Source organism: Pipistrellus kuhlii, unplaced genomic scaffold (genome assembly GCF_014108245.1).
Source record: "Pipistrellus kuhlii isolate mPipKuh1 unplaced genomic scaffold, mPipKuh1.p scaffold_m20_p_10, whole genome shotgun sequence".
Classification (NCBI taxonomy): Eukaryota; Metazoa; Chordata; class Mammalia; order Chiroptera; family Vespertilionidae; genus Pipistrellus; species Pipistrellus kuhlii.
Genome location: NW_023425405.1, coordinates 26023235 through 26035073, shown reverse-complemented (window position 1 = coordinate 26035073; position 11839 = coordinate 26023235).

Here is an 11839-nt window from a genome sequence, read left to right as displayed (position 1 = left end):
TGGCGCTCAAGGATTTCATACTGGGGCAAATAGAAAGAAATGATCTCTAGAAATTCGAGATTCTTTTTCATTTGAAATTGAAACAAAAAACTATTGCAAAGAAATAGAACACTTATGGGGCTAAGGGAAAGACGGTCACCATATTTCTCATGCTAAAAACAATCAACCTTTACATTTCCTTATGTTTTCAGTATTTACAATTCTGGAATCATATTGTCTCTATTGTCCTATGAAATCTTCCTTCCCGTTCATAATCTATAATAATAAAAGCATAACATGCCTCGTAGACAAGATGTCCTTCCGGACAATCTTCCAGATGAAGCCGAGGCTGTGAGGGAAGCCCAGGTCCAGGGGGCCTGCCAGCAGCTGGAGGAAAGCTGGTGCTGGCAGCCAGGGAGAAGGAAGGCTTACTCTTGCACGAATTTCAGGCATCGGGCCTCTAGTAATGATATAATCATGATTCTATATAACCACCATTGTTCCAAATGTATTGTATATAAAATCATGGTTATATACATATATAACTAGAGGACCGACGCACAAAATTCGTACAAGAGTATGCCTTCCTTCCCCAGACTACGGGCACCGGCTTCCCTCTGGTGCCAGGGACCCGGGCTTCCCTCCAGCCACAGGTCTAATTAGCATATTATGCTTTTATTATTATAGACTGTTATAGATCACTGATCTGAACAATGTTGTAATCCTCATGCTACCGGCCCGTGCCCATCACCGTTTCATTTCAGTTTCATTCGGATAACAGGGTCTCAGGACAAGTCTAGGCAAGGACTTGGCTCTCGCGTGGGTGCTTAGCTGTTCAATCGGCCCTAAAGAGCCATCGATGGATAAGAAGGCAAAAGAGCAAGAAGGTAACTATTTCCCAAATCTCATCCCCCTCTCTCAGACCGTCCTTTTCATTGAAGCGGAGAAGTGAGGGTTCATGGAGGTGCTGGTGCTGGCAGCCAGGGAGAAGGAAGGCTTACTCTTGCACGAATTTCAGGCATCAGGCCTCTAGTAATGATATAATCATGATTCTATATAACCACCATTGTTCCAAATGTATTGTATTGATATATAAAATCATGGTTATATATATAACTAGAGGACCGACGCACAAAATTCGTACAAGAGTATGTTTTGAGATACATACAAAACGCAAAATAAAAGCCCCATTGCAAAAGGCTCTGAACCTAAGGGAGTCCTTCGCGGTCCTTTAACTATTTGGAAGCCATCGTGACCCAATTGGAAGAAACTCACCCCAGTTTTAAGAGGAATACGGAAGCCACTGGAGTTATTTTGAATGTCTCTGCTTTTCATAGAGAAATGCAAATGGCCACGGCCATCGAATGATTTCCTCCGCAATTATCCTGAATTCTAAAAAGATCGATATTCTTACCCATTAGGGGTTCTTCCCAATGAGGATCCTCAACGCAGACCGGCCTTTCCTCTTTTCTGGGCGTCCATGCATCGGGGCCCATTGTGAGGAACCGAGAAAACAGTTCCATGGCTAAAAGCCTGCCCTGGGTCTCTGGTTGTTTTCTGCCCACTTCTCTGACATGAGTGGCTCCTCTTAGTGATTTACTCGATTCTGAGGCCTTGTTCCCGAAAACAGCCTTCTGTAAGGACATCCTTCCTGTGGGGAGACAGGCACCGCTTGGCAATGATTTACTTCACCGTGTGGCTTCCAGGCGTCCAGGGGGAAATGGCAGATCGTAAGTCTGTACTCGGCTTTGAAGTTCTGTGAAGACAAACGTGATTCCTCATATATCACAGGGAGGAAATGAAGTCCCAGGAGAAGCTGAATGAGGCCAGCGTCTCCGTCTTCCTTCCACAGAGCATTTTGCTGAAGTTATATTCCCGGTCTGTCCTTGATGGGGGTACGAGTCAAGGGTGTGGACCTGGATGCCTGTTTGGGTCTAGGCTCTGTACTTGACTTCACTGTGTATTAGGCAATTTTCTGACCCCTCTTTACTCAGGATTCTAGTCTGTAAAATGGGATGATGAGAATAATAGTAGTATGTTACCTCAGAGAGTTGTGAAGATGATTACATTAATAAAGCAGTTTTTGAACAGTGCCTAGAAGAGAAAAATAACACAATAAATATTAGCTACTGTTGTCTACAAGGTTAATTCAATTATACACTAATAGTAATTTCAAGTATTGAAAAGGTATTATCATAATTTAAATGACATTAATAAAATCATTAATTTCCAGTTGATGGGTGATTACTATGTGCCAGCCACATTATGTATTTTCTTTTATGCTCTTTTACTGATTTTAGAGACAGAGAGAAGGAGAGGGAAAAAGAGGGAAACACTGATGTGAGAGAGAAATATCCATCAGCTGTCTCCTGCGTGCCCCCTACTGGGGAATGAGCCCACAACCCGGGCATGATGGGGAATTGAACCAGTGACCTCCTGGTGCATGGGATGACGCTCAGCCAACTAAGCCACACCAGCCAGGGCCTCATCCCCATTTTAGAGATGGCAAACTGGAGTCTCAGAGAAATTAAGTAGCTTTCCTAAAGCCACACAGCTAGCAAGTGGCAAAACCTGTCTTAAACCCTAGGCTCCTCCACTGTTAGACCCTGTGGCCGTTTCAGCGGTCAGCTAGACGATGACACTAAACAACGCTGACCTGGCATTATCTATCTGATCTGATGACAGCAGTTAGGCTTGTAGTTCAAAAGACACTTTTCTGATTGTGAGAGGCCAGAACTTTCTTTTACACTACAGGTCACTTCAAGATAAGTTGTTCTCTGAGTGTTTGAGGGGACCCGACACCAGGCAGGAAGCCAGTGGTGAGCGAGACACACTCGCTGAATTCAAGCCGCTCGCAGGCTGGGTGGAGGGAGAAGTCTGACCACTAATGGGAAGTTGAAGTGCATGACAGAAAGTTTTCCTAAGTCATGGTCCAGTAAGGTGCTATGGGAAAGTGTTTCTTAGGGACACCAGCCCAGTGTCGTGGGGTAAATGGTGGCTGGGGGACATTAAAAATTGATAAATGAGCCCTGGCTGGTTTGACTCAGTGGAGATATATATATATATATATATATATATATATATATAATTTAAGGATAAAGCAATTTCAGACTTCACCAAGAAAACTCCTTTATGAAGGAGCCTATTCCTACAGGAACCTTTAGCCCACTAACACCCCCTCCCTGCTGTCCCCCTATCTTATGCCAGTTGCTGCATTTCATTAACCTAGATTAAAAATGGGGGGAAATTATGGGAGCATTTACAGATTTCCTGAAAGTAACAAGGCCACCTGAAAGAGTCAAGAAAACACTTAACCAGAAAGCGATAGGTCCTCCAGGAAGCAATGGCGAGGCTGTGGCTATGACAATGGAAATCACTCCACTCTCTGTCGGCTCCTGAACGCCAGTCCTTTCCTGGTGGACGGGAGCTGGGAGGGCAGAGGGGTCTGCATGCTCGCCGTCGGCCTTGCTGGCCAGACTCCATAAGTGACATAAAGGAAAAAGCTTGGCTGCCCGCGCCTAAGGCAGTGAAGTCCTTCAGCAAGCCCGCAATTAAGACTGTGGAGGAGTGAAGCTTCCACTCCTGCTATTTCCTCCCGGTTTCAACATTGTTTGTGGAACAGCACTCAGGCCACAGAAAGAACAGCCCCGGAAGGTGTCTATTAGTCAGGCCCCATTGTATAAGTCCCCCCACTTCTAGCAAGTCTTGTTAGCAGGCAGCAGGCTTTGTGCCTTTAAATGCTGCTCATGGCTGCTGGGGGCGCCTTCGCCGCTCACCTCTGGGGAGGTGATTGCTGCCAACGTGCATGATTTTACCCACAATATATAGTATCGTGTGAAGCTCGCTTTTATTGCCTTTAGCCTTTTCTTTCTTACAATTTATTTTAATATGTTTGGAATTATTATCCCACACATTAGCCAGCTGGCCTGCTGGGGTTTCCTTTGCCGAATGCAGGTCTCTGTTCTTCTAATCCTCTCCTCACGGATAATCCACTCTAATGCTTCTTGGCTGGGGAGGAGGCTTTGCTATTACTACCTGTTGGTTAGAAATTCACTGTGTCCTGTGTAGGTGGCTCTCACTGTTCGGTAATGAACAACTTTTTGGAGTTGGCTGAGGTCAGAGTTATATTCATTAAATTTTCTTTCTTCTTTCCAGATTTCTGGATGCTTACTTGTCTTTTCAATTTTTCTTTTTCCTCCTGTGCTACAATTCAGTTGGCCTTGAAAACAGCCTCTAAGACAAAAAAAAAAAAAGAAGAAGAAGAAGAAGAAGAAGAGGAGGAGGAGGAGGAGGAGGAGGAGGAGGAGGAGGAGGAGGAGGAGGAGGAGGAGGAGGAGGAGGAGGAGGAGGAGGAGAAGGAGAAGGAGAAGGTGAAGGAGGAGAAGGAGAAGGAGAAGGAGAAGGAGAAGGAGAAGGTGAAGGAGGAGAAGGAGAAGGAGAAGGAGAAGAAGGGCCCTAACTGGTTTGGCTTAGTGGATAGAGCATTGGCCTGCAGACTCAAGGGTCCCAGGTTCGATTCTAGTCAAGGGCATGTACCTTGGTTGTGGGCACATATCCAGTAGGGGGTGTGCAAGAGGCAGCTGATCGATGTTTCTCTCTCGTCGATGTTTCTAACTCTCTAGCTCTCTCCCTTCTTCTCTGTTAAAAAAAAAAAAAATCAATAAAATATATATTTTTAAAAAGGACAGTAAGAAAGAAGAAAACTGTATGGCAGGGGCTGAGAAAGTAAGGCTCTCATGTCCTTCTATAGCTGTGAGACACCAGGTATATTGGCTCTTGTTTTTGTCAACCAGTGAGAGGGAGGAAGGAAGGGAGGGAGGGAGGGGGAGAGAGAGAGAGAGAGAGAGAGGGAGGGAAACATCAATGTGGGCAAAAAATATTGATCGATTGTCTCTTGTATGCATCCTGGCTGGGAATCAAACCTGCAACCGTTTCTGATGTACGAAACAATGCTCCAACCAGGGCTGGATGGACTGTTTGAACACAGTTGTTCCCTGTGTATAAGCTGCACAGAAGGTGGGGGTAAGGTACAAACGATCAAAGGTTGCTTGGTGAGCAAAAAAAACAGAAGCACTCAATACGTGAAGGATCAGGCTCTGCCAGCAGGTGCTTCCGTCCTCACGCTGGACGGGCCACCAGACTGGTTTCTCTCCCAGGCAGGGCGCGGCGGACCCTGCGAGCCATGATCCCTCTGTCTGTGCTTCTTGCTGACTCACCTCCTTCCTGACCAACAGCTTACTTCTTTACAGTAAGCTTATTTCTTTCCATGTGCAGTAACCCGCCAGGGTTAATCCCTTCATACTCAACCTCAGAGCTCTTACTGCTTCTCCTCCTCTCTGCTCTGACCCATGTGTATTGGTTTATGGTTTTGATCCCATCTACCATTCCACTTCTATAATACTTGAGCTTTTAGCTATCATCTCATATATGCATTTATCATTTTATCTACTTATAGCTCCTTTAGAGCAAGACGCTCACTTCATACCCCTTGGTACCCAAGCCCCACCGCGGCACTCCTAAATGCATGCGATACTTATGATGAGCCCAGATGACCGAAGCCTCCACTGGCAGAAGGCCCAAGATTGGCTGTCACCTGAGCATGAGGCGGTTAAAGGTGCCCCAACAAAAGTAAGGTTGGTGCCAGGAATAAAATGTTAATAGTAATTTAATGACACAGGATAGTCAGTAAGTTTAAATTTAGGAGCTGTATCTTTTGCACTTTTCAGTGACAGTAGGAATAATAAAAATATGTCGTGGTTTTAGAAACCTTAATGTAACTTTGCTTCCTTTTCCCATGTTGCATTAAGATTTCCAACCTGAGCCAAAACCGGTTTGGCTCAGTGGTAGAGCGTCAGTCTGCGGACTGAAAGGTCCCGGGTTCGATTCCGGTCAAGGGCATGTATGTTGGTTGTGGGCACATCCCCGGTAGGGGGTGTGCAAGAGGCAGCTGGTCGATGTTTCTCTCTCATCGACGTTTCTAGCTCTCTATCTCTCTCCCTTCCTCTCTGTAAAAAAAAAAAAAAGATTTCCAACCTGAGGTTAGTTTCCCACAGCAGGTGTGTGTGTGTGTGTGTGTGTGTGTGTGTGTGTGTGTGAGAGAGAGAGAGAGAGAGAGAGAGAGAGAGAGAGAGAGAGAGAGAGAGTCAGAGAGAGAGAGAGAATGTGTAGACACACGTGCCTACTCTACTTCTGGATTTAGTGAGTGATGTGGGGAATGCATGACTGGCTTGGTGAAATTGGGTACTTAGCAATACTAAGACCAGATGCCCACTAAACAGAATGCCAAAGAAAAATGTTGGCATCTAGTTCTTTTGGAGAGCTGACTGCATCTGACGATCCCATGACAAGCTGGTTTGAGTCTGGGTGAAGTCACAGTCCATAAGCCCTCTGAACCCAGCAGACCGGGCAGAGCTATTAAATGTGAATAATGAGCGTGTGCAGTTCAGCCATGTCTGTGCCTGGGGAATGAAAAAGGAAGTTCTGATGAGGAGAAGAGATGGGAAAGTTTCAGATCATCGTGGGCACTGGAAGTGTTTGTGGGGTGAGAAAGAGGGAATGACTCAGGGCTCAAGAGCTGATTTGGAAAGGGCACCCTGGGGGTCAGATAAAAAGGAAGCTGGGGAAAGGGCATGCTCAGAAGGGTGCTAGCGAGTGGCCCCAGACAGGAGGAAGGAAATGATAGCCTGGGCCAGAACCCATCTTGGATAACGAGGGAGTGGGAGCCGCAGTTGTAGACCATTTAGAGAAATTTACCAGGAAATAGAGAGAAATAGAAAAACGGACGGAAAGAGCAGTCAGGCCAGGTGAACCCCCCTCTCTCCCCGCCTGGCCCCCTCCCCCCCCCCCCCCCCGCCCCACCATGACCTTCCTTTGCATCCTGCTTTGTGGAATGGGGGCCTTTTAGCAATCCCACACATCCACGCTATGATAAGAAGTGATCTGTACTAACAACAGAGAAGGCCATTGATGTTGAAGGTGCTACACCCTGAAGACTATGAGAATCCAGGACAAATGGCAATTGCTGGCATAGATTCAAAAAAAAACACGAGAAAGGAAATGCTTGCTGTACCCAGATGGGCAGTAAAGGAATGATGGAGGGGGCCTCTTGCACTCCCCTGCAAGGTCCAGTAAAGAAAAGTGTACGCTCTCATGTGGACCTGGGTGTGTGCACACTTGACCTCTGGTGGCGTTGGCCTGTTTGGTGATGGAATGAGTCTGCCTGGCTTTCAGAGGATCCAGGACTCTAATGGCAAGGCTTCAATATCTTTCGGTTTAATGTGTAGATGAGTTGGTTGACTTTTGTTGTTGTTGCTTTGGGATTGTTTTGCAAATTAATCGGGGAGCGGGGAGATGGACAACATGTTGGGAGGCTGAAAGGAAGCAGCGAGGAAAGAGAGTGGAAGGTCTCCCTTGAACTAGAAAGGGCGGAGAATGGGAGCAGAGCGGGAAGGGAAGTCCATGTGCAGACAGATACTGTATCGGGAGTGCTGTCACTCACCGATATCCATTAAGGGCCTAATAGGTGCTGGGTCCGTGCTTGCCACTTGCCTTAACCCTGATGGAGTAGGTTTTTATCTAGAGAGTCAGCTTGGTTTAGGGGATGAAAGAAAAGTAAACTATTTAGAATAGCTTTTGGGGTTGAAGATTGACTTTTAGGGAACAATAAACCAAAGGGTAGTGGGAACTTAAGGTGGGCTTTCATGACTACAGAATTAGAGAGTCGCTATTAAGAAGTGAAGAGAAACGGCAAACAAAAAAACAAATCATATCAAAACCAGGAACATTTTATGAAAATATCAGGGTCTAGATTAATGGGCAAAGCACCCTGAGAGAGACTGCTCACTTCCAGGCTCCCTTTTGCCCTGGGTTTTCCCCACTGCTGGTCATTCTGAATCCCCAGGCGAAGGAGGAAAGAAAAGGCATGTTTGCTATTGAGGGGAAGCACGGTGCACCAGTACAACACAGGGGCCTATTTCTAGCAAGGAAGCACGAGGCATATGAATCCATTCCGCCGGCCCTATTGTTTCTAATTCTTGCTTACATGTGCTGTCATGCATTGGAGTTAAAATTTGCACCCCTTTTCGGATGCAAGAAGTTATTTTTATTTATCCTTCTTTGTTAGCTGTTTCACGTCATGGTAATTAATCAGATCACCAAAGCAGCTGGTGATCGAATCATGTGGTGTGTGTGTGGGTGTGTGTGTGTGTGTGACAATTTATTTGCATTATCTGGCTTTTCTGAAGGGGAATATCTCTGAAGGTGAGGGCTCTGTGCTCACATGGCCCTCTGATTTTATGACAGGTTGCAATTTTCTTGTAATGTTAGATGTGGTTCATCTTGATAATTATGCTAAATTAGGTAGGCTTACACACTGTAGACATGGGTGCTAAGATACACGAATTAATAGGAAGAATTTTAATTAGGTTCTACATATCATAGAAATGTATATTAAACAAGAATTCACCTGAAATTCAGAGTTTGAAAGTAATGCCACAGAACACCAACAACTTACTAATGGAGAGACAGGGGTATCCATAACCTCCCAGCCTTTCTCTGGATATGAAGTTTGTATAACGGGTATGAAGGCTACACGTGAAAGTGGAAAGCCCATCCACTCTAATCTTTAGCTATTTACATAATATACATCAATAATAAAAAAAAAACCCACCCAGCTCTAAAAGAATCTTCAAATGGAAGCTGGGCATTTTGCTAAGTTTTGGGCTTTGATTTTAGAAGGGGCATTGATCCTGCCACAAGCACTAATGTCCCAGGTCCTTTCCCCCAGGGTCCATGCAGCCCTCTTTCTCTTCTTCAAACCACTTAGGCCAGAAGAGCAACTGGACAACCCCTTAGAGGTCACTTTTCCCAGAGTGAGACACAGATAACGATTTCTGTAGAAAACGAAATGATGGCATAGGAACGAATATTTAGCACCCAGGATGTTCAGTCAAAGATAAATGATCCTGAAGGCTTTTAAACGTTGTGCTTATTTATTCTTTCCCTGTCGGGCCCTATATAATAAAATAAATTCTTTTGCTTTTCATCCATAAAGTGTTAGTGTGCACATTTAGATGGCTCTGCAGGGATTGACGACAGTGGGGTGGGGGTGCGGGGGTGTGGACGGGGAGCGGGGGAGGAGGGGGGCACTGTGGCACACTCTCTCCATGCAGCAAGAACCCCGAGGCTGATCACTTAACTCCATTTCCTGTGAGGCTTTTTTCTTAGTGGGATGGCTCAATCCCACAGAAGCCCACAGTAGGGGGACCTAAGTTGGGACAATTATCCTGAATTATGTGCCTTCCCCAAAACGATTTACTCTGTGGGGAAGTGCCCAACTTGGGCCTGCAATTCTTTCATAGAAGCCTTCCTGTCTTTTCTCGGCCTCCGTGGGAGAGGAAATGGATGTTATCACTGTTGTGCCCGGAAGAGACAACACATGCCAGACACAAGCTTGTTACAAACATCACTGTGAGCAGGCTCAGGGCATATTCCCTGCTGTGGAGCCAGAAGGCAGTTTGGAATGCGTGCGTTGCCTCATTGGGGGGGGGGGGGGGGGGGGATCCATGTAGAAGGAAGAGGAGGGCAGAGGTGGGCAGGCTCACCTTCCAGGATGAAGCCTTTGACATACAACCCAGGCAGTACCCATCGCTGCATGGTCCCGTGACCAGACATTAATGGATGTACATGCAACACTCAGTTAATTTTCCTAATTACTATTTGTTCCCACCCGCGCCACGGGACTTTCTTACAAATGATCCCCCAGCCCAGTCCACCCGGCAGAGGGCAGAATGCCTCTCCCCAGTGCTTTGTGGGGGGAAATTTGCATAGAACATCTCCCCCATCGAATTATTAATTGGCTCCTGGGGAGGCACTGGTTTCCAAGCTTCTGCTTAATTACTGCTCATGTCAAGGTTAAACATCTGCCAGTGATAAGCGGGGGTACCTGCTCGCCTGTCTGCTCGCTGCTGACAGCATCGTGTTTACATTCTAGGTAGCTGGTGTCAACACATCCCTCCCATGAAAACAAAAGAGAGCATGTTGCCGGGACACTGTGGATGCTGATCGCCCAAGGTTGTGTGGGTCGAATGTAAACAAGGAGAGGAGGGGGTGGCTTGGTCTCCTGCTCTGTGGGGAGGGGTGTGGGGAGGGGCTCCCAGTGCCAGGCATGGGGCTGTGCATGGAGAAGCAAACCGGCTGAGGATGGAAAATATTCTCAACTCACCCCCTGGTGGTCCACGGGCTTCTCTGTGGTTCTTGGAAGTGAAAGGATCCCTTCTCCCTCCAGATGAAAAGGTTGGGTTTGGGAACATTATGCCAAATGTACTTGGTTATTTTGTGATGCTAATCTGATGGCCAGTCTTCATTTTAAATGTACCAACCTCACTGATTTGAAGAGCAAGCTTTTGGGTGAGACAATCCAGCTACACTGGCGTCCGTCGTCACCTGCCAATCCTGTAAGGATCAGGATGGCTGACTTTGACTTCAGGACCTCATATGCTCGAGTGGGCTAGTTTGACCAGTTAGCTGAGAAGGCTAAAAAGGGCTAATCCCAAGGAAACCCTGATATTTGGGGGCAAATGATCTGAATCCAGGCCAGCAAGCTCAGTGTACATTCTTGATAACCATAATGAAGTCACTACCTCCTTCCCAGATCCTGGTCTTGCAGAACCTGTTACTGTGAACGGTGCACTGCCCCAGAAGGAGGGTTTTTAATGCTGGTGCCAGGCCAGACCATCAGATATGGCCTGGAGACCCCCAACACCTGGGGGCCTTCTTGCAAGGCCCGAAAAAAGGACCGGAAGCATAATCCATATTTGCGGGACAAAGACCACAGGGAGATAAAGGAAAGCCCCATGCGTGTTCCTTCACTCAGATTTGGAAGGCTGTTCCCTGAGTCCCCCGGCGTATTAAACCGTGTCCCTCCTCTTCTTTAAAAGCATCACTTGGTTTTTCTTTGGTCTTCTGCAACAATGCTAATGAGCGACCCCACTTCCTGACCTTCTCCACTCCTCTCTAAGGGTCTTCCACACACATTGCACATGCTAAGCTATCTTTGCAATTGGAAAACCACATTTCATTCTCATATCCCCTGCTCCTTGGCTGAGGGGGGAGGAGGTGGTAGAGGTGGGGAGAGACCAATACCACAAATAGAAAGAAATTAACCTCAAAGTACAGTTTCAAAATAAATCAAGAAATAATTGAGAACAGGGGTTGGCAAAATCTAGCCCATTGCCCGGGTTTGTAAATAAAGCTTTTTTGGAATACTGCCATGCTCGTTCATTTACACACTGTCTGCTATGGGCTGAATTGTATCCATTTCTTCTCCCTCCCCGGATTCATATAAAAACCCCCAAATCTAATGTGACTGGATTGGAAGACAGGGCTTTAGGACGTAATGAAGTGAGATTATAAGGGTAGGGTCCCGATCAGATAGGTTTGGTGGCCTTATAAGAACAGGAAGAAAGGGAGGGATTTCTCTCTCTTCAGGGCACACTTAGAGGAAAGGGCGTGTGAGGACATGGGGAGAAGTCAGCCCCTACAAGCCAGGAAGAGGCCTCACTAGAATCTGACCGTGAGGCACCCTAACCTCGGATCGCCACACTTGAGCACCGGGGAAAGTCCATGCCTGCTGTCTAAGCCACCTGGTCTGCAGGATGTTGTGGTCTCAGTCTGAGCAGCCTCACACATCCTCTTTGGCCCATCTGGGGATGTGGCAGAAGTGAGTGGTGGACAGAAACTGTAGGAGGTGCAAAGCAAGAAATAGTTTCTGTCTGGTCTTTTACAGAAAAGGTTTGCTGACTCTGATGTAGAAAGCTACCTTCCCAAGTCATGTTTAGAGATTAAAACTGTTATAAAAATA